This window comes from Ursus americanus, chromosome 6 (assembly GCF_024610735.1).
Source record: "Ursus americanus isolate L20-20 chromosome 6, mUrsAme1.1.p, whole genome shotgun sequence".
Classification (NCBI taxonomy): Eukaryota; Metazoa; Chordata; class Mammalia; order Carnivora; family Ursidae; genus Ursus; species Ursus americanus.
In genome coordinates this window covers 64,507,685-64,532,840 of record NC_142132.1, presented here as the reverse complement: position 1 = coordinate 64,532,840, position 25,156 = coordinate 64,507,685, and the positions used below count along the sequence as shown (strand labels likewise).

At 38.1% G+C, this 25,156-nt stretch overlaps 1 protein-coding gene and 1 pseudogene across 5 annotated transcripts in view; both read left to right on the top strand.

Annotated features, from left to right (window-relative positions):
* The window catches only part of BICC1 (BicC family RNA binding protein 1), a 268,196-nt gene that overhangs the window by 124,490 nt on the left and 118,550 nt on the right, over positions 1–25,156 (top strand). The gene's annotated exons all lie outside the window — the stretch shown is intronic.
* LOC148109821 (5-hydroxytryptamine receptor 3E pseudogene) lies at positions 5,773–21,938 on the top strand (annotated as a pseudogene).

The window sequence follows — 25,156 nt, the reverse complement described above, 5'->3', positions numbered from 1 at the left end:
TTATGAGGAACCACTGGGGAAATTGCCTGCAGATCTTATAACCAGCAGCCTCTGTGCTTCGCCCCTGAAAAACTGGCTTACTTTTTAGCTTATGGACACTGTGAATCCTGTACAGATGTGGTTTTTCTCCTTGCTTGAGGGAGGCAGGGATCGAATTTGCAGCCTAACATAGTGACGGTTCAACTCCTGACGTACGCAATTCTGTGTTCCAGTCTTCCCATTGGCTTTATTATTCTCTTTTCCTAGTATTCCTTCTGGGATTCTCTCAATTTTTTCATTTCATGCTTTTGTTTCCTATGTGCTTTTTAATAAACCTCCAGTCCTCATGGTAAAGTACTTGCATCCAGAGTGCTTTTGCCAAGTAAATATAACATGTGTTTAAAGCTTTAGCCTTTGAAAAAAATCTACTGCCTTAAATAGTGGTTATGATTGAAAATAAGTTATGGTTCCCAATTTATAGTGGAAGAGCAGGACCATAGCTTTTCTGCACACCTTGCAATCTTGTTCTAGGTTTGGCAGGGTGGGATGACTAAAATAAGAATGCATTTTTCTCGGGATAACAAGATTAAGATCATTGAAAGGTCATGCTAATTACTCAGTAGAATCAGCTGATATTAAGTTGTAAGGAACTACCCAGAGGGGCATTCCAATTTCAGTAATGAACTGGGACAAAAAGCATATTTAAAATTCACACTTAACAGTTCAGAAAAGAAAGAAGGAATGAGGAGTGTTTGTACAGAGAAGCAAGGGAACCATTAATTGGCTGTGTTACTTTGAGCCTTTTTCCCTTTTATAAATTGGTCATCTCATCTAGTCAATGAAGGAATTAGATTAAATGAACATAACAATTCTGCCAACTCTAACGTTTTGTGATTTTTCAAATGCAGTTAAATCAGAACTTTGAAAAGAGACCATCATCAGTACTTGTATAAATGGAAATTTGAGACTCCTGAGTTTTGAGGCCTTTATTGGTAGCTCAGTTAACTTATTAATCCACAGACCCTCTCTGCTGTCACATGGCATAATGTTTGGACCTCCAGACCCAGAATAAGGTGTTTTTCTCATAAACTGGAGTGTATAGTAAAGCAAATGAAGGTAATGGTGTATGCACACACATGCATGCTTGCGTGGTTATAATGCTTACCGGGAAGGTTACTACCTCTACTTAACTAGACTAACTAGTCACGTTTTTGGTGAGTTTGATATGCACACACAGGTATTCAATAAAGGTTTATTGTTTTGACTTGGCATTTTACGGCAGTATCCATTTAATGCCTTGTTACTTTACTTTGGAATTAATTTTTTAAAAAAAATTATAGAGTTGTAACATTTTAAAGTTGGAAGGGATCTTAGAGTGTTACCTTGTTAAACATTTTTGTTTCATGATTTCTGGGGAAGGATGTTTAATATTGATACTGTCTGGCAGGATGTAGTTTGTTTTTTCTTATTCATGTGATCACAGAAATTTTAAACATTCTGTATGTGTCGTAAAAGAAAATAAGCATAGTTGGAGCTTAGTGTTCTTTCCTACCTTTTCTCAAATGAATGTTTGCTGTTAGTCGATATCTTCATAATTTGAAATTTGTACACATGGAGGCCAAGCAGAAGTTTCCTTGATAGCCTGTTGTGTGTACTAGAACATTTTGGCCATGCCAGTAAAGATTTTAACCACTAATACAAGAGACGTGCAGGAAACAGATTAATATACACAGTCACACAGTAGTACATAATTATTGCCTTTAGACCTAATCACTGATTACTTTTAATAAGGTGAATGAGAATATTGTATTTAAAAGACAAGTTATTCTCTAAAATGTGGAGTACGTTTAGTCAAGGTGAGTGAATCTTGATGTTTTGTCCTGCCGATGGCAGCTGCCATATTTCACAAAAGAGAATGCGTTTTCACTGAGATGGGCAGACACAAGTAGCCAGAAATAGTTTTAGGATTCATGGAGTTGTCTCCAAAATTCCAGGGATATTGCATCATCTTCATGGGTCTGGTTTGTTTTCAGTTCTTTTTGAAACTGAGCCCTGCTGGTGGGATAAATACTCAATAAATTACACTCACACTAAGACTCTGCACACCAAAGACAGTAGCAGAAATTTAAAGCTCCTTTCAGAAGCTTCAAACTTCTCTTCAGAAGTGTGGCGTGTTTTTCCCCTTGAAAATGTAGGTTAGCATTTCTTCAAAGTATGCAATGTTTAAACTCAAAATAGTCCAGTGTGGGAAACTGACAGGGTCTAGTCTTCGTCGGCCCTCTGTTCAGTCCACAGGTCTGTTTGAATCGGGTACTGTGTATCCTTTATCAAGTGTCATTGCTCTTGCTTGCTCCAACAAGTATGTGCTTGGCATGCACAGATTTTGACCTCAGTAAGATAACATCATTGTTTAAATCACAGAGGTTCTAAGTTTGGTCTTCCAGAATTTTTATTCCTTAAGTTCCTTGATCTGAGAACAACTCTATTAATTTCTTCATTTTCATAAGCAGCTGAAAGAATTAAAATAAATGACATCTTCACCACTGCCAAGACTACTTCCAGCCTTCAGCAAACTGTAGAAGGTTAGCTGCATCTGGGGATGCAGATGATTTACAGTCCTGACAATGTCTCCATGACTTACAATGTTAAATATTTATTGAACATCTATTACGAGCTAGGCACTGACCAGGACCTGGGATTTGCCTGATAATTTAAGTACCTCTGCTTTTTGCACTAGTCTCAGTTTCCAACCTTTTTCTCTCTCAGCATCTTTCTACTAACCACGTGCTGGTGCCAAATGGGTTGCTAGCTGTTCTCTGAATGCACTTAGTCATGTCATTCCATCCATCTTGAATGTTCTTCTGTTCCAACTCTTGCCCATTGATGTGTTATTTTTTTTTTTAAGATTTTATTTATTTATTTGACAGAGAGAGAGAGACAGCCAGCGAGAGAGGGAACACAAGCAGGGGGAGTGGGAGAGGGAGAAGCAGGCTCCCAGCAGAGGAGCCTGATGTGGGGCTCGATCTCGGGACTCTGGGATCACGCCCTGAGCCGAAAGCAGACGCTTAACGACTGAGCCACCCAGGTGCCCCTGATGTGTTATTTTTGAAGGGCCAACTTAAATGCCATCTTTTTCAGAAAATCACCCCTAATCCCTGGGAGCTAGAAGCGATCCTTCATGTGCTCTGTGTTATGCGCTATCTGTCCCTCCTTGGAGTTCTCATTTGCATGCAGCCCTGCAGTGTATTATCATAGAGGTGCTGTATCCAGATAAAGGTAGGGATTGCTCTTTTGCATTTTTTGTAGGTGGTAGTTTTTGTGTCACGGTAGGACTCAGTGTCATTGAATGAGTGACCATTCCTGTGATGTAAGGGCACCTACTTAGTATACACAGTGATTTTGGAGAAGAGTGGGAGTAGTTTGGAGCCGCTGAAGTTACCTTAGCGTAATAAGGTTTCTCGTGTTCAGACGGTCCCTGACTTACAATGGTTTGACCTATGAGTTTTTGCCTTTACAGTGGTGCAAAAGTGATACTCATTCAGTAGAAACCGTACTTCAGATTCTGAATTTGGATCTTTTCCCTGGGCTGGTGATGTGTGGCACAGTACTCGCTTGTGATTCTGGGCAGTACAGGGAACTGCAGCTCCCAGACAGCCACGCAGTCACGAGGGTAAACAACTGATACACTTGCAACCATTCTGTCCCCATGCAACCATTCTATTTCACTTTCAGTACAGTATTCGATGAATTACATGAGATGTTCAGTATTTTATTATGAAATAGGCTTTGTGTTAGATGATTTTGGCCAACTGCAGGCTAATGTATGTGTTCCAAGCACGTTCAAGGTAGGCTGAGGTTGAGCTATGGTTTTGGTAGGTTATGTGTATCAAAGGCATTTTCAACTTAGGATATTTTCAACTCACAACAGGTTTGTTGGGTTGTAACGCCATTGTAAGTTGAGGAAGAGCTGTGAAATTGTTGTGTGTATGTTAATTTAAATTTTTGCTTAGTTACTATGTTTACAAGATTCCGAATTCAAAATGTATAAATCTTCAGTCTCTCTTCCCTTCCCCACATTCTAGGTTTGCAACTTGCTTTGTTGTTAACTTTACCAATATAGCGGGGAATCTATTCCAATTGAATACAAACATTACCCTTGTTTTTTCTTCCTGCTGCATATTACATGTTATTACCTTGTATGGATGCAGTTTAAGTTATTCAACTGGTCCCCCACTGGGGAACCTTTTAACTGTTTACAACTGTTTATTGTTGCAGAAATGAATTTTCAGCCACTTGCAAAAGGAGAAAAAAAAAAAAAACTAGAAGAGGTATAAAATCTTGAACAAAGAGAATATTCTCTGAACATAGAGACAGTTTTAATAAGGTCCAGCTTGTTTTATAGAATTTTATTTTTTAGTGAAAACAAACTAAAATTTAAGTTTTAAAGAGCCACTTAAAAACCCATTTGGCACAAGTCAATTATATTTGCTCATTTTGTTTCCTATTTAAATTGAAATATTATTTATAATTTCTGAGGATTCTGTGGGCAAATGTTTGTAATAATTTATATCCTTGTTTGAGGTCAGATTCAGTAATTGTTTTGTGGTACTAATAGGCATTTGAGAGATTAAAGACTTGCTTTTGCATCATTATTAGTATTTTACTTACAATCTCTTTAGTGCTGTCTCTGGTAACAGTATCATCACCTCATCACTTGTGGTTGATCTTTGCAACTTAAGACAGGTCACAGTTATTCAAGATTGCCTTCTTAAAAATGTTTCAATATGAAGAGTTATATTCTGCAAAGAGACATGTGAAGTTATGTTAAATAGTTTTAGTGGTAGTTTATCGAGCAACTACTGTGTATTGTAGAGTGCAAATTTGATGGATTCTCCTAGGTGCATTAAACACTGACCTCTTATTTCCACCCCACAGAGATTTAATTGATGTAGTCCAGGTGTTGGGATTTCTAGCAAACTCTCCCCAATGATTATTTATCAATAAGTTTCTATTTTAAAATACTTTTGGACTTCCCAAAATGTTGCAAAGACGTTCTCACACTCCTATGACCCAGATTCCCAATTATTAATATTTTACTGAACTTTCTCCCTTTTCTGTTAATCTGTGTAGTCTTTTTTCTCACATGATGCTCCATCACCCCTAAATGAAGTTGGTACTGTTACCAGAGACAGCAGTCAGAGAGGATGGGAAGGTGTGGAAAATTGTTATTGTCAGGAAATCAGCATTACACAAAACCATGATGTAATCCACATATCCCATTCTAATTTCACCAAATGCCCCCAGTAGTGTCTCTTTTTCCCCTTCCTAGTCCAGAACCATATACAAGAATATGTGTTGAATTTAGTTGTCATGTCCGTCTGTCTTCTTCAGTCTAGAACCCATTCCTCAGTCTTTTCCCTGTTTCTCATGTCTGCGAAACGCCTTTCATTCTGTACAACCCTCGATTGGGTCCATCCAGTGTTTTCTCATGACCAGACTCAGGCTCTGTGTTCTGGGCAGGAATGGTGCCATGCTGTTTTCAGTGTATCACATCAGGAAACATAGTGTGTCAATCTGTTTCACCACTGGTAATATTAAATATGATCACCTGCTCAAGTTGGTAAACACTGTCTCCGTTATTACCCTTATCCCCTTTGTATTTAGTATTTTGTGAGATGTTCCCGTATTATGCCAGTATTGTGTTCTTCATCAAATCTCCACCTACAAGTCCTAGCGTTCATTGATGGCGGTGGCGGCGGCGGTGGCTGCTTCTTCTTCTTCTTCTTCTTCTTTTAAGACTGCTGTAATATTTGCTGAATAGTAATTATTTTCATTATTCCATTCACATCTATTAGTTGATATTCTATAAGAGCTTTCTTTCCTATTTATCAATTTATTTATTCATTTACTTATATCAATATGGATTTATGAATTCCCCCTTTATTCAATGGATTGTAATTTGATAATCTCATTATTTTGATACTCAAATTGGACCAAATTTGAGTCCTTCCAAGTTGACTCCTGTTTTTGTTTGTTTGCTTTTGACACATTCCTATTATTCTTTGAGCATTTCCCTACTTTCTGGGACAAGATGTTCCAGGTTTATCTTGTACTTCCCTGCCCTTCGTTCTTTTGAGTAGATGGTGGTAACTAGAGTCACGATCTGGGTCTCAGTGCTGTCATTGCTAGTAAGCCCTCTCAGCAGACAGAACTAGGAAATGTATGTATGTATACATAATACACATATGTATATCTGTGACTATTTCTATACCCATGTCTGTATAACTTTAGGAAAATATGTTTATTCAGTTCATTCAAATTCTAACCCCGTACCTCCAGTGCTTTTTCTGGTCTTCACCTCTTTTCCAGAAATTGAGAAAGCTAGCTCCCATTTTCTTCAGTATATTACTTTTGTGCCCAATTAAATTCTGCTTAAAGGTAACCAGTATTCCAGTTACTCAGGAATCCTTCCTTGGCCAACTTTGTGCTCCCCCCACTCAACCCCTTTCCTTAGCTGCCAGACATGCTGCCTCAGATGCCTCTGTGTGGCACCCCGCCCCCATCATGGTCTCACTTCCTTGATCTTTAGCCCCTGCATGCCAAGAAGGAGAAGGGAAGGGAAAGAGAAAAGGTCCTCCCTGGTGATTTAATGTGATGCCAAGTTGAAGATCACTGAATGCAACATGTTACATGCCTTGTCTTTTTAAATATTTCAAACCATATAGTTTTTCCTCATAAAATTTGAGATTTAAGAAAAATGTATCTTTATTATCAGCTTCTCTTTTTATGATTTGTCCATTTTTCCCATACATGGAATAGAGGTAAATTTTTTAGTCCTGAGACTGTAGTGGGGTATTGATAGCTGGATTTTTATTTTAGTGTTTTAAATTTCCTTAATGGTAATAGGACAGGGTTTCCTAAATGACATGATCTGGGGGGGGTGCCTGGGTGGGTCAGTTAGTTAAGCGTCTGACTCTTAGTTTTAACTCAGGCCATAATCTTATGGGTCTTGAGATCAAGTCCCACATCAGGCCAAATACTCAGCGGGGAGTCTGCTTGAAGAGTCTCTCCCTCTGCCCCTCCCCCAACTGGCTCATGCTCACCTGTGCCTCTTTCTCACATAAATAAATAAAATTAAAAAAAATTTAAATGACGTGATCTGGCATATTGGTAGCAACCTGGTTGTGTCAGGTTTTTTAAGGAGGAGATTCTTTTCTTCAAATTCATGATATTAAAATGGTTCACATGTTGAACTTGGATTTTTCTTTTGCTTCTGAAATCTCTCATGCTTCTCTCTGCTTCTTCACTAAATTCAAAAGCATTGATATCAAGAGGTTCCCTGTTCCTTCTCCCTGGAGTTTAGAAATGGCATCTTAAAAGAGCTCAGGCACCCCCTACCCCAACCACACCCCCTTCAGGAAATCTGAAAGGAGGAATGGTCTGGAGCCACTGGCCTAGATTATAAATACCAAAGCCCAAACCCCATTATAGTTAGAAGAATCCTAAGAGTGGTCTAAAGCTGAATTCCATTGCTGTGTGATTCATGATGATCTAAGAGTTTTCATCTGTTTTTCATTCTCTGACGATTGTTAAGTTGGTTGCTATTATCAACAGTGTTTAAGTTTAAGCGATTAAAATAAGGTGTAGAATTACCTGTGTATGTCATGTGCAGGTTTTGCTCATTCGTTGGCACAAACTCATTATGCAAAGGTTATATGGCAGAAGTTTACCTTAGATAATCTCTTACAGAGTGGAAAATATCTGAAGTCAGTTGGAGGGTTACTGAGTACTTTAAGTAAAATTTCACTTGCTTAAAAAATTAGATTAAGTGTTCTTGAATTTATACAGATTTAAAATCTGATATAATTTGGATTTTTAAATATGAGACTTTGTAGTATTATTCACTTAGCCAAAGATTAAATTTCATAACTTTGATTTGTTAGAATTTTGGAAGATGAACTCAAGAAAGCAAAAACAAAAATTAGAATGGAATTTGAAAAAAAAATAGAGAAATATACTTTGAGAACTTTCATATTTTGGAATTCTAAACAGTTGTTTATGAACGAAGAATAAAAAGTTGCATCTCTAACATTCTGAATTTCTGTTCATGGTTATAGTGAGGTCCTTTGCAAGTCACATATGGTCCTGTAGCTCCATCATCTCATGTGTATATTGATGTTGAGTGACAGCTGTCATATAGTATATCTGAAGAAAAGTTTAGTGACTATGGAATTAATTATTAGCCCTTCTGAAGGCCATGGAAATATCCTACCAGAAAGACATAAATGTCCCAATGGCTTATAAAAAAAATTAAGATAGTGTTAAAATACAAAAAAGATATTTTTTCTAAAATTATCTGCATGAATTATACTATATAAAATTGATTCTTGAACAAAAGGATATTTCATTTTGATTTTTGATTCTGGAAAGTATATTTATTTTTCATAGGAATATTCGATTTTAAAATGCCTGAAGGAACTAAACCTTTTAAGAGGATTTTCATGTTTTCCACTAATGATAAGGCAGTTAAATAAAAGACTTTTAACTAAAAATGGGAATAATTTTGTTGTCCTTTAGTTCTTACGTTAGAAATTTGAAACCAGACGTCAGTTAAGTCTCCATAGCAATCATCTCTATTTACAAGATGAATAACATATTTCAGTCCGGATGTTGGGAAAGTTCTTAAATAGTAAAAAACAAAACAAAACAGAACACACACACACACACCCAAAATACCAGGTATTTTGACTAGAAACGCAGCCATTATTTTGCATTACAATGAAAAGGTGTGACATTACCCCTGATTACTTTCACAGCTTGCTTCTGAGTTCTTGTCTGTGGGAACACAGGAAAGAACTATTTTGTTGATTCCATTGCAGATTCATATGGTTCACCCTAAAATGTAATAAACTATCGTGAGAAAATATAGGATATTGTGTAACAGTCTGGTAAGAAGATGGAAAAAGTATTGTGTTCTGACAACATTCAGTCAGCATGTAGAAAACTTGCATTAAATGAGTTTTTGCTGCATTTGTTCCCGTCACTTTTCTGAAAATTCATACTTGTGCAACTAAAAGAAACTTGTTTTTGTACTTTGTCTATGATAGTGCCTGCTACATTGTTAAGCACTCCGTAAATATTTGTTGAATACATAAGTGAACGATATTGTCATTTGTATTGGTTTTGACAACTCAAATTGCTAAGTTTTTATTAAAAGAGCAGTTTCCTTCCCCTCAACTTCCAGTACCTGACAACCATTGATATGTTTCTCTCCCTGCAGGTTTTCAGACTGTCATATGAGTAGAATCACACAGCGTTTAGTCTTTTGTGTCTTTTTTAACTTAGACTAAATCTTTTGAGATCACCTAGGTTCTTGAGTGTATCAGTAGTTTATTGCTTTGGTTCTGAGTCGTGGTCTATTGTGTAGATAGACTAGTATTTCTTGTTGTTCATTCACCAGTGGATGGGCATTTGAATTGTTTACAGTTTATGGCTATTATAAATGAATGTGCTGTAAAATCCACATATAAAATACACATATTGGTCTGTGGACAAATATTTTCATTTCTCTTGAGTAAAGGCTGTGGAATGGAATGGCTCGCTCCTATAGGAAGTGTTTCACTTTATTGGAAAGTGGCTCTATAATTTTGGATTCCCACTGGTGATGTGTGAGAATTGCGATTGTTTACAGCCATTCCAGCACTTGGTAATTTCTGTCTTTTCAAGGTTAGCCAGTCTAGTGAATATGTAGCAGTTTTTCCTTGTGGATTTATGTACATATTTTTGAAGACTGATGTTAAGCACTTTATGTGCCTTTTGGCCATTCATATGGTGTCTTTTGTTAAGTATTCAAAATTTTGCTAAACATTTTGGGTTGTTTATTGAGTAGTAAGAATTTGGATACAGGTCCTTTATTGGATATATGATTCGTAAATATTTCTTCCGAGTGTATGACTTTGTTCTACATTTAAGGCATTTTTATTTGACTTCTTTACATAGTTTCATCTCTCAGGTAAATACCCCTCCCCTCCAAAAGCACACATTGACCATTTTTTTCAATTAGATCCTTATCATATTTATAACTATTTTAAATGTCCCGTGTAATATTTACAGTATCTGGACCATGTTTGAGTCTGGCCCTGTTGACCATGTTATCTGTTAACACTGGCATAATTTTTCCTTTTTGTGTTTAGTAATTTTTTAACTGAATATAAGGTATTGTATGCTAAAGAACAGTGGAGACTAAGGTAAATAATATTAATACCCATAAATGGTCACCTATCTCCTTCAGGCTGTTAACATAGGCAATTGTGTCAATATTGTCAGTAGTTGAGCTAGATTTGAATTTTGTTGTTGCTATAGTTACAGTGAGTCCAGCACAAACTTCAAACTTCTCCAGTGTTAAACTGTCGTTACCTTGAGCTTAGTAGGAGGTCTGGAGTGCAGGAGAGTTTTCGTAGTATTCCTAATCTATGCCAGATATTTATTCCACACTGCACACCTCGGGCCCAGGGCTCTCTCTAGGTTCTTGCCTCTTCCCCAGCAGTGGGCCACTACTGCTTGTTACTTGGGGCAAGGTTCTTGGGAAGGGGGGAGGGTGGAAGGTGGATTGGTACCCTCCCTTCTCCTGCAGCCTCAGTTTTTAGTCCGGGCTTGTATGCCTGAGCTTCAGGAAAGGGCCTTTCTCAGTGTTCCTGTCTCTCTCATAACTGTTTTTAGAATCTGCATGTCGAATTTTGATAATATCTTGTTCCTTCTACATGGTTGTGATAAACTCTTCTATATCTTTAAGCATAAATGTTCTATATCATATTGTAATATCTGCATTGTTTTGGTGGTCTTTTTCTGCCGCTTCTTGTTTCTACTGACACACTACTCATGGCTTTTCCCCTGTAGTGGTTTTTGATTATAAGCTCATGTTCATTGGAATTTTATCCATGAAACTTGTTTGAAAACTACTTTCAAATTGTTTTAAACTTTTTAGTTCTGTCACCAAGAGTACATAAATACAGACTTATGTTTAGGAATTCTCAGGAGACTTTCCTTTTTCCTCATTCCACAGGGCAGAGCCAGACAGTGTTGATCACTAATGGGGAATTTTTATTTCAGCCTTAGGGCTTTGTGTGTTTCTGTTGTGAGCTTTATTTTCTGTTCACTGAACATGGTTTGTTAAAATTCAGGCTATAGGCCACCAGGCAGTAGACATTTCTATGGCAAATGCTGACTCCAGCCTTCACTTCCTCTCATTTCTGATCTAAGGAATTTTCTTACTTTGAAAAATACATTTTATATTTTACTCAGCATTTTAAGATGTTTTCTACTTAAGTGGCTTTATCTGAATATCCAGTTTACCCTGCTTCTAGAAGTGCAACTTACACATGCTATCTTCTCATACTTCTGGTGTAGCTATTGTATCATAATCATGTGTTTTTTTCTTTTCCGCCAAAACTAGAATTTTAATAGGTTGCTGAATGTGACTTTTTAGTTTTTGAATCCCTGACCAAACCCAGAATAGGTCAGAGGAGGTTGTATAAAGATCTTAGACTTTTCATTTAAGTATATATTCAAATATATATGAGCTCTAAGTATATCAGCATTAATTAGCTGTGTGACCTTAGGCAAATTACCAATTTTTTTTTTAAAGGTTTATTTATTTATTGTAGAGAGAGTTCATGAGCTGGGGTAGGGGCAGAGGGGGAGGGAGAGAGAGAGAATCTCAAGCAGGCTCCCGCTAAGCGTGGTGCCCTAACACGGTCTCGATCCCCTGATCCCAAGATCACGACCTGAGCTGAAACCAAGAGTCAGCCGCTCAACCAACTGGTGCCCCACCCAGGTGCCCCACAAATTATCTAGTGTTTAAGCCTCTGTCTTCACCTGTTGAATGGGATGGTGATGCTTCCCTTTTTTAGGACTAAATTAGACTGTGATTATTGTATACTTGAAACTAATATAACATTGTATATTAACCATACTGGATTTAAAAAAAGACCATGATTAAACAAAACAATCTATGTAAAACCTCCTTGTCCTGTCACATAGTAGGCATTCAAATGTTAATATCATCATCTTCCTCTGTTAAATACGTGATGAGTTTTCCCTGTTTTTCTCTTGAGTTCTTCCCTGCAAGGAATTTTAGGTAAGACAGTAAAAATATCTCAGCCGTTTGTTCCTATTTAACCCATTTTGTCTATTTAATGTTTAAATTCCTTTGACAAATATATTGGAAGTGATGACTTTTTCTGACTTTTCAATAATGAACTAGATAAGAGAGTTTCATGATTCGGGCAGATGAAAAATTCTCAATTCAGTTCAGCTTGTCAGTTTCAAGGAAGGCACACATTATTAGTTTACCAAACTAGAATTTTATTTTCTAATTAATTGCTATGAGTTTTGTACCTCTGTGGATTATAAACAAGATACAGAAAAAATTACTTATTCTCTTTGCCCTTCTAGTCCTTTAAAAGCTAATTTGTAAAGTGGTATTATTGTAATAGGGTTGTATGGTGACAGATGGTAGCTACGCTTGTGCTGAGCACAGCATAAAGGTACAGACTTATGGAATCACTGTATTTGTGGAATTACTGTGTCACATACCTGAAACTAATGTAACATTGTGTGTCAACTGTACTTCAGTTTAAAAAAAGCTAATTTGTTAAGAACGACTTTTAAATTTGTCTAGATACACAGTTTCTTACTGGCTATTGTGATGCTTCTTTACCAAACTTGAGACCGCAGTAATAATTTAGTTTTTTTTTTAACAAAGATATCAGGGGTTTGAGGGAATTTTATGAAGTCAGTTCTCATTTATTCACTGTAATTATGAAAAAATATAGCATAAAGGGAAAGTCTCTAATACTCTGATTTTAGGAAGTACCTTTCACTTCTCTGTTCAAGATTTTTCTCCTTTAAAAATCAGATGTGTTATCAAGTATCTAAAACAAAACTTTTAAGTACTCTTTTTTCAGGCAGGAGGAGAGCAGGTCCATTCCCTACCTTCTTATGGAATGGGTGAGGAACAGTGAAACTGGATAAAGGCAAGGAAGACCAGGTAGAGGTGGAGGGAAAGTCAGATGTCTGTCCATCCCTCATCAGTCTCTAAAAGATCAAAAGCACCTTTTAATGTAACTAAAATGTTCAATTGAGTCTTTTTATTTTGCATATGAGGGAATGGAGTGTCAGAGAGGTGACTCATACTCGTAAGAACATATAGCTAGTTACTTGCTGAGCCAGGACTGAAGGCCACTCCTGACTCAGCTGTGTCATCCTAAGCAACTTCTTCAGTCTCTTCAAACTTGCTTTTCAAGTGTCAGACGGGATCATGCGTGTATATAAGGTTGTATGGAGGAAGTGGAGGTCATGTATATGTGTGTTTATGAAGTGCTGATGTATACCAGGTGCTCAAGAAATGTTTGTTTCATCTTGGCTTACTATAAATTACTTTTTTTTGGTGAACATAATAAATAAATTTGGCAATAAACACAGAACAGAATATTTTATAGTCTTCCACTTTTTAACAAAATGCACGGGATGCAGGCTGGAAGTAAAACTTGTTTTGGAAGATTCCCCGAATCATTTTAGCTTGAAAAAAATGGAAGTTTTCCATCATCTTTAGATGTTCTGATTTCGGCCAGTGCATTATTGCCTTGAGTCAGATACACCAATTTATACAAAAGGGATTTTGAAGATTTTTCCTTGCCCTTTCTTTTGTGAGTTGTTCTCACGTGAGCTTTGATCCTCACTGAATGACCTTATAAAAAAAAGAGAAATACCAATGAAGTTTAAGACGTACATTTTCCACTCAAGTTTTTTTCCAGATAAATTTACAGTGTTCTGAATCTCACCTTTGTGTTTGACCCTGGTTGAAAAATTCAAAATTTTTCCTGAGCACAACAGCCTGATCCCACTAGTCACATTTGAGCTTTACACTGCTTCCTTTGCTGTTTTAACAAACATAAATTCCAAGGATTGCATCATTTTAGATGGATGAAGTAAGTTAACATTCTCTTATTTGGGAAGACTTGGTTTTTTTGATGACATGGAGTTTGGTGTTTGTTTACCACATTTATGGAAAGCATTCTGCTTTAGGTCAGTAACAGTGTGCAAACCAAACCCGAAAAACTTATAAAACAAGATTTCTCTTCCCTCTGTAAAACTTGTGAGTGTACCTAGTTCAGTATTTTTGCTGATCAGGCTAGTGAAGAATTTAAAAACTGAGGACTTAGTATTCAGAGGGATACATGCACCCCTGTATTTATAGCAGCATTATTTACAATAGCCAAATCATGGAAGTAGCTGGGTCCATTGATAGATGAATGAATAGTGAAGATGTAGTGTGCACATGCACACACACACACACACACACACACACAGAATATTATTCAGCCATAAAAAAGAATGAAATCTTGCCATTTGCAAGGATATGAATGGAGCTAGAGAGTATAATGCTAAGTGAAATAAGTCATTCAGAGAAAGACATAGACTATGATTTCACACATATGTGGAATTTAAGAAACAAAACAAATGAGCAAAGAAAAAAAAAAAAAAGACAAACCAAGAAGCAGACTCTTAACTATAGAGAACAAACTGGTGGTTACTGCAGGGGAGGTCTGTGGGGGGATGGGTGAAATAGGTGATGGGGATTAAGGAGTGCTTTTGTTGTGATGAGCACTGGGTGATGTGTGTATGGAATTGTTGAATTATTATATTGTACACCTGAAACTCATATAATACTCTATATTTACTGGAATTAAAATTTAATTTAATTGAAAAACAAAAACAAAAACTGAGGACTTAGGACCAGCCTTAGGCTCATTTAGCTATTTCCTTTTCCTTACTTTAACAGGGGGGCTCTTAAGAGGACATAGTGTCTAGATGTTTACTTGAGAGATTAATATTCCTTTTTTTTGAAGTTTAAAAGAATTTTAAAAAGTTTAGTACAGTTAAAGTCCAAGCTGATAGCATTTACAGTAAGGAAAGCTACTTAGAATATTCACCAGACTGTATGTTAAAGACTTCATCTGCCCAAAATGAGCAATAAAATATCCCAGGCAGTATATATGAATATGTAATTTAAATACTTGTGCTACTAAATGAAAACTCTTTTCTTATGTACTTGCCACTTCATAAACTCTCTGTTAAGTATCGGCTGAATAAATAAATGAATGTGAGTTGATATTGAGCTTTTTAATTGGTAGTTGGTTGTGAAAAATCAGTTTATAAGTTTTACTTAGAAAGGCAGTTTGAGCTAGGGCTCAAGGTGTGGCCTGTGGGTCTGCAGGATCACCATTATCACTAAGTCTCCAGAGAAGAGTGAGAGGAAGATGGAAAGATGTTGGCTGCATGGAGAAGGAGTCCTCCTCTGCCTCATTTTCCACTGGCTGCTTCAAGGAAGAGGGGACAGTTTCACTCAGGCTTTGACCAGCATGGGAGTAACCCTATTACCTTCTAAGCAGTGTTTAACGGAAAAGTTTCCAACCAGACATCAACTACAGTATCCCCACTCATGTCCGCATTTCCATCACCCTGTCTACCAGCCTGGAAATGGTGATGCTCAGCTTCAACTGATGACATCATTCCTGTAGCTAACTTATGATCTGGGATGATCCACTCATCAGGTGGAATCCAGAGGACTATGGGGGCATCAGGAAATCAGCATGACTACTAAGAACCTGTGGCTTCCAGCTATCTTCAGCGAGGAGTTCATGGATGTGGATCAGGCACCTACAAGTCACATGGCTTATGTCACCTGTGAAGGTTGCATCAGATAAGATAAGCCAGTGTGAGTGGTCAGCAGTGATCTGGACATCTTCTGTTTCCCCTTTGATGATAGAACTGCATTCTCACCTTCAGCTCTTTCATCTTAGCTGGTAGCCCAGCCTGAATGTGATGAGCCTTCTGGGATTCAGTGGCTTTCTGGTTGTCATCAATGCCTTCAGCTTCTTTCTGCCAGCAGAAAGTGACAATCATGCCCCATTCAAGACAGCTTCTGCTGCATTACACCGTCTTTCTGCTCATGATCAATGACTTATTCCTGGCCACTGGCACCCCGCCACATCAGTGTCTCCTTTGCCCTGTGTTTGTCTCTGCCGAAGCAGGTCAGCCTACTGGGGACCATTTTCATCACCTCCCTGTTGTACCCGTCACCTAGCCACCACCTTGTTTTTACATTGTACCAGACCAAAGAAATGCTGCCCTCCTGCAACCCAGAAGGGAAGTAAGGACCTGGGTCTCACTCTTACCCACTGCCTGGCATAAGGAGCCAGTGGAGTTGATGGGGAGGGTGCCTGGTAACAAGGAGGCAGAGTTAAATGGATGCCCTGTATCAACAAGGGCCAGTAGGAACACAAGGCTCAGAAGCAGCACTTGGTGGACCTTTGGGTACAGTTCAGCCACACAATGGACACTGTGCTCTTCTATCTCTGCCTGCTTTTTATGGCCTCTTCTATCATCATGGTCACTGTCCTCGGGAAGACCTTGGCTGATACCCACCTACAATCCCCATTCTAGAGCTTCTCTTGCCTCTAGAAACCAGCCAGGCTCTTATACCATCCAATCTTAGCTCCACAGTCTCGGCAACCACCTAGTTTTTAACTCAGCTCTTCTATGCAGTTTCAGACCAGACCCAGGTCTGCCCTCTGCCCTCAGAAGTTACGTCCTTGTTCCTGTGTGCCATCAGCTCCTCTCAGCCCTCCAATGAGTTCTGCCTCAATCCTCAGGATTCAGGTTTCTGGAATATTCCCTTGGTTGAATCACCCTCAGTAAGCCTCTTTGTGGGGCGGGGGGGAGAGGACAAATTGACCTTATTTTTTGAAGATAAATTTTTATTAAAATTCAACTAAGTCTGTAATAATTTTTAATAATTTTAGTTGCTAATTTTTGCTAATAAAGACTTGGGGTTTTCTTTAAGTAAAAAAAATTTGTGTTTGATAGTGGCAATTAAGGATATAAGCGGTATTCCTAGGGAGACATTTAAAAATACAATAATGAGTAACAGTGTGACATTTGGTATGCCAGTGATAGTTATCCCCTTATTAAATGGGTCCTAAAGAGCTACCAAAGTATGAAAATAAGAAAACAGTATCCCTTAAAATGTTACATAATTAAGAATGACCATTATTTTCCCTATATTAGCTGAAACTTTCCCCAGTTTTTTCTTTTCCTGAATTAATCGTGGTTTCATTGCTTAAAATGTGTTAAAATATTTCTATTTACCTGTTTTTCTGCAAAGTACATATTTTGGACTCTTGATAATGATTTCAAATGATACTAAAATGCTAGAATTTTTTGTGATTAATTGGTTACCAATCTCACCGTAGTAAACATTCCTGGATTCACAATAAAAGTGAAGATGTAAAGGAAAAGGAAGAAGATGTGTGCTTGAATCATTATTGTTAAATTTTAGTTAACGCTTTTAAAGAAATGCAGATTACTTAAAGCTTTTCTAACATTTTATTATAAAAATACAAAAAAGTTGTAAGACTAATGCAGGGAATACCATATACCTAATTAAATTTTGCAGTTACTTCTTTATATTTGCTTTATCATATATGGATCTATCTATCTATCTATCCTGTTTATTCATCATCCTTCTTTTTGCTGCATTTCAGACTAACAGGCCTACACCAGCACACTTCAGCTCTTCATCATGCATACCTGCAATCAGCATTCAATATTTGTAGTGTTTTGTCATTCTTAAATTTAGATAAAGTAAAGGTAGTATTGAATGTATTTTGACAAATATATACATTTATGTAACCCAAACTCTTACGAAGATATAGACCATTACCATGACTTGAAACAGTTTCCTCCTACCCCTCTCCCAAACCCACCCCCCACTTACCGTGGCAACCACTTTTCTGAGTTTTCTCACCAAAGATTTGTTTTGTTTGTTCTAGAATATTATATAAATGGAAACATACAGTATGTACTTTATGGTATAAGCCTTCTTTCTCTGAGCATAATGTTTTTGGATTTCATCCATATTGTTGCATATTATCAGTAGTTTGTTCCTTTCTTTAATGAGTTGTATTACATTGTGTACTACAGTTAATCTGCCCCCTTGTTTATGGTCACCTGGCTATTTCCTGTTTTTCACTATTATGAATAAGCTGGTGAGAACAAGTCTTCTACTTGCTGGGTATTTATTTACATTTGGTTATCTCAAGAACTTAAAAATTAGAGTGTTAAAAATTGGGCTTACCCAAGTGCGTATCTTTTCCACAAGTCCGTATTTCAGTGAATGACACCACCATTCACAGCGTTGTCTGAGCCATTACCTTGAGTGTTGTCCTTGACTGCTTGCTGTCCCTGATCTGTCATGCATAACCACATACAAAGTGCTGCCAGTACTGTCTTCTTCACATTCACTCACTTTGCCTTAGGACTGTAATCATTACCCTACTTGAAGCCATCCCCATCTTTCAGCTGGATTATCAGAACAACTTCCTAACTGGTCTCCTTGCCATCTCTCTTGGCCCTCACTCCATTCCTTTCTTCAAACTACTGTCACTCATCTTTGAAAAAATACACTTTAGATCATGTTACTTACTTATTAAAAAATGCCTAGTTTCCCAGTTGCTCTTAGGATAAAAAAGTAAAATCCTTATCCTCCTTTGCAAGTCTGCATGGTTTAACTCCTCCTGCCTCTTCCTGGGTCTCATCTTTCTAGCCACCCTGGGTTTGCATGTCTTTCATGCTTCCCACATTGGGCTTTGTCCTCCTCTGCTGTGGGTCAGGCTCTCTAATTGGGTCATTCCCATTTCTACACAATTGTGTTCTGTCTCCCGCACTAAAGGGAAATGAAAACTGCCTGTATCAGTTCAGATTAGAATTGTCTGTGGAAACAAAGCAAAACAAAATGATTGTTGTTTAAATAAGTTGGAAGATTACTTCTCATAAAAGAATAATGCAGGTCTGGTGTGGTGACAGTGTTCCCCAGAGACCTAGTAAACCAAGGTACTTCTACCTATACAGTTCCCCACTCTTGGATTATGGCCCTTATCTTCATAATCCAAGTTGGAACTTCAGACACCACAGTCTAATTAGCAGAATGGAAAAAGGGACAAAAGACATTGAATCATGAAATTTCCTAGAATCTCCCAATATTTCCCTGGGCAGAACTTAGTTTCCTAGCCATACCTAGCTTCAAGGAAGTCAGAGTAGTTATTTTAGGTGTCCATGTCCCAGCTAAAAATTAGGGTTCTAATTGGGAGAAAGTGGACATTGGTGTAGGCTCTGTAACTGTTATACTTCCCTTGACACGTCATATTCTTCTCCAGCCACGGTCTTGTTTTTCTGCTTCTTGTTAAGAGTCAAAACTTCTTGAAGGAGTTGTCTAATCATATTCTACTTCTCAACTCATGCCAACTGTTGTGCTCACCCTTCCACTTACATGGTTGTGTCAGGGTTACCCATGATCCTGGTGTTTTAAAAATCCGAGTGATACTTTGAAGTTTTCATCTGACTTGATTTCTTAGTAGCTTTCAGTTCTTTTCTTTTTTCCTTGAGGAACTCCTCTATGGGGATTAGCGGGGAGTTTTTCCTTTGTTTTCTATGACCTCATGGTCATCTACCACCATTCTGGACGTCCATTCCCTCTCTGATGTTTTCAGCATCTCCTCTTCTACCCAATGTCTAAACGTTGGAATTTCTCAAGGTTTAGTTTTTTGTTTGTTTTTTTAATTAAAGTAATAGATAAGATTCTTCATTTTAGCCACTTTTAAGGGGCATTAAGTATATTCACACTGTTTTACAACCATCATCACCATCCATGTTTGGAACTTTTTCATCTTCCCAAAGTGAAACTCCATGACCAGGAAACAAGACCCATTCCCCCTTTCCCCTACCTCCCATTTACATTCTACTTTGTAAATTCTTAAGGTTAGTTTCACACCTAGATTGGAAGGACCTTTGTTTCTTCTTTATGCCCTTCATAGGTGAGAGCCTCAGATTCCATAATCTTAAATACCATCTAATTCCAAATTTATATTTCCGATTAAATTTTTTTCCTTCTGATCACTAGATTCTTATCACCTTAGCCTGATATTTCCACTTGGCTGGAAATCCACTTCAGTGGCTCATAGACTTTAAAAATGTAGCCTAACTGAAACTTTTATGTTCTTAGTCTCATTCGGTCTCTTTCTTACTTCCAGTCTCAGTGATGGCACCAGCCAACCAGAAAGCTGATTAATAACTTGCTAGCTCCCCTTCCATCACTCCTCCCCAATCAAGTCAGTCAGTAGTCTTGGCTGTTCCACTCTCAGCATACATTGATTTGCTTCGTTTTTCTTTATCTCTACCATCCTTACCTTTCTCCATGTTCCCATGATCTCTTGCTTGACAATTGCAGTGCCATCCAAGCTCATCTTTCTACTCTTGCCTGCCTCTTTCAATGTGATCTGTAAAACACAAATAAGGTCATGTTCCTCCAAGGCTTACAGCCCTTCATGGCCTGCCTTGTGCTGTTAGAAGGAGCTTTCCAGGCTTTATATGAGTTGGTCCTTACATTCCTCTCCACCTCACTCTTGCCCTTTTCTCCTCCCTGTTGGTCATCTTTCAGTTTCTTTAACATCGAAAGCTTCAGGGCCTCTGCTTGCTATGTTCTTTATGTTTTCTTGAATCTTTCAGGTCTTGGCTTAACATCCTCAGATTGTCTCACCTAATACAAAGTGTGACCCCTTTAAGGCATCCCGTTCTTTTTTAACCCCTCCGCCACTTAAAAAATGATTTCTTCCCCTTGCCTTTACTTCATTTCTCCCAGTAGATTTACTTTATTGTATTTGTTCATTTTCCCCAGTAGACTGTAATCTACCAGTGATCAGGAGCTGTTTAAATTCTGTTCACTCTTTATGCCTAATATTTAATGCAACAACTGGTACATATCTGGCATGCAGTAAATATTTAGAAATGAATGAATCCTGCTCCCTCTTCCTGACATGATTTGCATCCCCCCGTTTGATGTAACCATGCTTCATACTGTGGCTCATTTCTTCAAGGTAGCCTTCCTTAATTAATAGAGACCTGGCATCTCTCTGTTAGGTGATATCATTGCAATGTGTATCCTTATGTCCTATAATTAAAGTCAGGGTTGTTTGGTTCATTTCCCTGACTGTACCATCAGCCTTGCGAGAGCAGTCGCCATAGCTCTTCTGGTCCATCATCCTTGCTCTTTGGTTGAGCATAGTGTCTCATAATCTTTATAAGAAGATTATCAAGATTTGGTAACTTGATTTTGTTAGAGATATCAATACTATTACATTTTTTTCACAAGTTCTATACTGTTAAACCATTATATTCAAGTCATACACAAGTTACATCTGATAGTTCAAATTTAATCTTTTTATAGCTCCCTATGATAGCAGCTATGATAGAGATCTGGTTAGTCCTTCTGAGGAATTATAATAAAGTGATAGTTGGAGAATGAAATAGCCTTAAGAATCATAGATCCTTATGTCCCAGAAGAACCAAGGAACTGGCTCCTCACTAACACTATAGGTCATCACAAATAACCTACCCATACCCCATGAGAATTCTCCTTGGTTTGGAGCACAGGTCGGAAGGTGGAGTCCATGCTCTCTTTCGCTCACAGTGTTTTTTACATAATTGAAATAGGTAACAAATAGAAATCAGGAGATTTAACACAAAAATCTGGCTCATCTGTTAGAATGGGCAAGTGTGGTCCCCTGAGCTGGTGCCAGCCATAGGTTAGAGTGGAGTGGAAGTGACAGAACATGAGCATCCCACTGTCGAAGCCCATACTTGGCCCAATTTGCCACTCACTGTGCATTTTAGTTGAAGAGTTTCTCCATTATTATGCACATATACCTTGGGAGAATAAATTCTGTCAGTGATTCAGAATTTACTTTCATTTAAGGAATATTCACTCAGTTCATTTATTCTGATAAGCAGATTCCTCAAGGATACCATTTTTTGAATGAGGTAAAGGAGACTGTGTAGATGGAGTGGCTGTACTCAGATACACCAAGTGCCAAGTAATTGGAAAGTCTTAGGTGATTGTTGCCTCTTCTGTCCCCTTTGTCTAACTCCTTCATCACTCTTAGTTACTTTAACAATGCTTCTTGGGGTGCCTGGGTGGCTCAGTTGTTAAATGTCTGCCTTTGGCTCAGGTCGTGATCCCAGGATCCTGGGATCGAGCCCTGCATTGCTCTCCCTGCTCCGCTGGGAGCCTGCTTCTTCCTCTCTCACTCCCCCTGCTTGTGTCCCCTCTCTCGCTGGCTGTCTCTTTCTGTCAAATAATTAAATAAAATCTAAAAAAAAAATCAAAAAACCCAATGTTTCTTAGATCCTAAGTGCTAGATTCAAATGCTTAAAAATGAACAAGATACAGTTTGTTGGCCATCGGGAGGCCACCTCATTGGTGGGATTGGTAAAATGAGCAAAGAAGTAAGGACTGTAATGTTGCCACACACAGTAAAAATGGGGAGGGGAGAGCGGAACGTGACTTCTGCCTGAGAGGTTGGGAGAGTTTTCACAGTGGGGGGCACATCTGAACTAGGTTTTGGTTGATATGTAGGAGTTGGCTGAACTTTTTGAGATAAATTAGTTAAGCCTGCCTATAGTGTGGAACAGTTTGAAACCCCTTATCAGTGATTCTCAATGGGGCAAAGCAGTGTGGGACCATAAAAACGACCATGCAAGCTGAAACTGCAAAGTGCTTTCATTAATCAGTGGGAAAATTGAACGCTGTGCAGTGCAACTTCTAAAAATTTTTGTGAAAATGTTAAAGATTTCCCTGTCAGTGATAAATATATAGGAAAATGAAAAAGATATTAAAGCTAATATTTAATGCACTGTTTTTAAATGTTAGAAATATTGAGAATTAATGCATTTCATTTCTTTGTAAAAAACTTGTCAAGAATAGTTGGAACGTGACTTTTTTATTGTACACTTTGTGATATGGAGGGAGCATCTTTTCTCTGCCTCAGTGAATTGTCGTGACCATAGGTCTAGATCAGATTCCAACATGTCATCCTTTATACTTTCAAGGTTGTGGACTATCTCCTGGAGTTTCTTTAATGTGAAATTTTTTGCTGGCATCAGCTCCTCCTTGTCACAACCACTTTCATTATTTGTGTCCCTGAGTTTGTCTTCACTCAGTCTCCTCTGGCCGCATATCACAGCCCCACCAGCAACGGCAGTGTCAACATTCCCGTCGTCCCCTGTGGATCCTATACCCCTGACGTTTGACTCAAGTTTCACTTCCAGCAATGTCACTGTTGGTTCGTTTGCTACACTTTCATCTTGGTTGGCCAGTTTCCACTTTTGATTATCCATTTTTGTAAAATCTCACTCGTTTTTGACCCTGGGAGACAAGAAGTCGGTACAACTGCTTGCTTTGCTGTCTGTGCGCGAGGTAATTACAGACGTGCAGTGAGTAATCCGCAACACGCTTTGAAAGAAGCAAAGTGATTCATCACTGATGAAGATGCATGTTACGTATGTAGTGATTTGTGTACTGGAGAACTGGCAGTGGAATGTGTATTTGATGCAACTACTCACAATTAATGTACTTTGGTAACTGGAATGTAAACTTGTCTTGTTGGGGGTTGGTGTTGTTTACCTAAGCTGTGGTAACTAACATTTGTGCATCTTGGGACTGTGCAAAGCCAGGACGGTCACTTTGGCCATCTTGAGTGAGTTTGTCCTGCCCTTTGTTGGAAGTTGAGCATCTGTAACCCTGGCCACTGAAGTGCCAGTGTGGCCCTCTTGTGTCACTGTGACAACCTAAATGCTTCTGACATTCTCTCTATGTGCATGGGGGTGGTGGTCCTTCCCTGGATTGAACCGTTCTGGGGCAATCTCTGGGTTGCTCTGTCATTAATGAATCAGTGTTGAGGGGCAGACGCTCTGCTGCTATGAGTCCTGGGAGGGTGAGCTTTCAGATGACCTCCCTGTAAGTATATGGTGCTTTCCACTTCATAAGCCAAGTGGGTCAAAAATTGTTCTTGCTAGAGAGTCATGTGACTTCGATTTTAGCCAGACTCTGCCACATACCATCTGCTGCTGAACCTCTTTGATTCCTCATTTCTTCATTTGCCGAATAGGTGTCACCTATCTGATTTACAAGATTATTGCATGGAACCCATGGGAAATGTATATGAATATTAGACAAATGTGAGGAATTGTTCTGGAGATGATGAATAACCTAATCAGTGATCTCTTGGATTTAAAATGAAATACAACAGAGCCTTCTAATGTCTCGCAAAATAAACATCCTCAGCTTTTAGACACCCCCTCGTGTGAGAAGTTCACTACTTTCCCATCTCTACTTTTCAGGGTTTTCTAGTTGGCTCTTTTCTCACGTAGCTCCCTTCATGGTGAAATGCAGCAAATTGACTCACAATCCATTAGTACATGAGGTAACTTTAAACAGCCTTCTCCATGAGGATAGACCTTATTTCTCTCTTGATATAAGGAAAATAAAGCACAAATGAACTGACTTTTTTTTTCTTTTTTTTTTTTTTTTGTGAAGCAGGCTGCAGATGTCTCCCAGCTGGTAGCCATTTTGAATGATGAATTTTCAATAGTTTAGAGTACAAATGTCAAGTTAGAGTGTTCAGTGTTCTTTTCCTGGTCCAAGAATAAATATTTCAAGTAAAGTCAGCATAAGTAGACTTACTGTTGGTTGATCTGAGATACTGTTTACTTACCTGTGGATTTTTAACTTTATGTCTAGATTGAAGAATTTGGTGAAATAAGCACGTTAGTAGAATTGTTGGTTTGGCAAAGGTTTCCATCATCTGTAAGATATTATCCTATAATTGCTGCAAACTTGCAAAATCTGTAGTATAGTGAACATTGGTAGATATGTTCTCTTTCCACATGGTGTACTAATCTGGAATTTGTTGGAGATGGAAAAACATTTATTATCATTTGAGCGTTGAGGAATATAAGTAGAAATTATTTTTTATCGTGGCTGAAACTACATGTAGAATTTGATTATGTAGAATTTGAGTAGATATTTTTCTTGTTTATTTTGTTTTAATTTCGACAATTTATTTTGACTAAGTGAAATTATTTAAATGATTCCTTGTAAATCTGTGATGAAATTTTTTTCTGTGGCTGATAGAACTTTTCTCCAATTAAAAAAATTCCAAATTCCAGCCCATGTTAACATTACTGTCCCTTGCCTTCTCTCCCTCCCTTACTCCTCATAGAA